Raw genomic sequence first — 593 nt, 5'->3', positions numbered from 1 at the left:
CTCTCTCTCTCTCTCTCTCTCTCTCTCTCTCTCTCTCTCTCTCTCTCCCTACCCAGAGACGGTCTCTGTTACCCCTTCTCCTGTCCCTTAATAAACCTCCCACATTTAAGCAGTCGTGTGGTGTGATTTGGGAACCCACTGTGTAATTTTGCTGCACAATCCTAACATTGATGCATTGGTGAAAGCAGGCGCTTTCAGCGGCCACGTCGTGTGGCGGTTGCTTTCAGAGCCAGCACCCCACCAGATCCGCTGGAAACCTATTTCATTTCAAATCTGCCCGAGACCCACTTTCCAGCAACTAGATCGCTGCCTCCTACATGCAACGCCTGCTGAAGTGGTGAGTTCCCCTCACTGGTTAGCATAAATGTCTTTCTTGGTAGGGGAAGATTGACCTTCAAGTGTCCGGCAACTTTCTGGTACCTTTTGAGACTGAGGAACCCCCAACCACAGCCTTCACTGGCCACGGTTGACCCTTTTTGCTGACCTCCATTTAGGGCTTCCTTTTTCCCTTGGGTGAGATTTGTTTTCCTCCTACTGGCATGGTTTCACACACACACACACACACACACACACACACACACACACACACACAC

Source organism: Psammomys obesus, unplaced genomic scaffold (assembly GCF_907164565.1).
Source record: "Psammomys obesus unplaced genomic scaffold, mPsaObe1.curated_primary_1811, whole genome shotgun sequence".
NCBI lineage: Eukaryota > Metazoa > Chordata > Mammalia > Rodentia > Muridae > Psammomys > Psammomys obesus.
The sequence above is the reverse complement of the archived record's forward strand: the minus strand, read 5'-3'. Positions refer to the sequence as shown.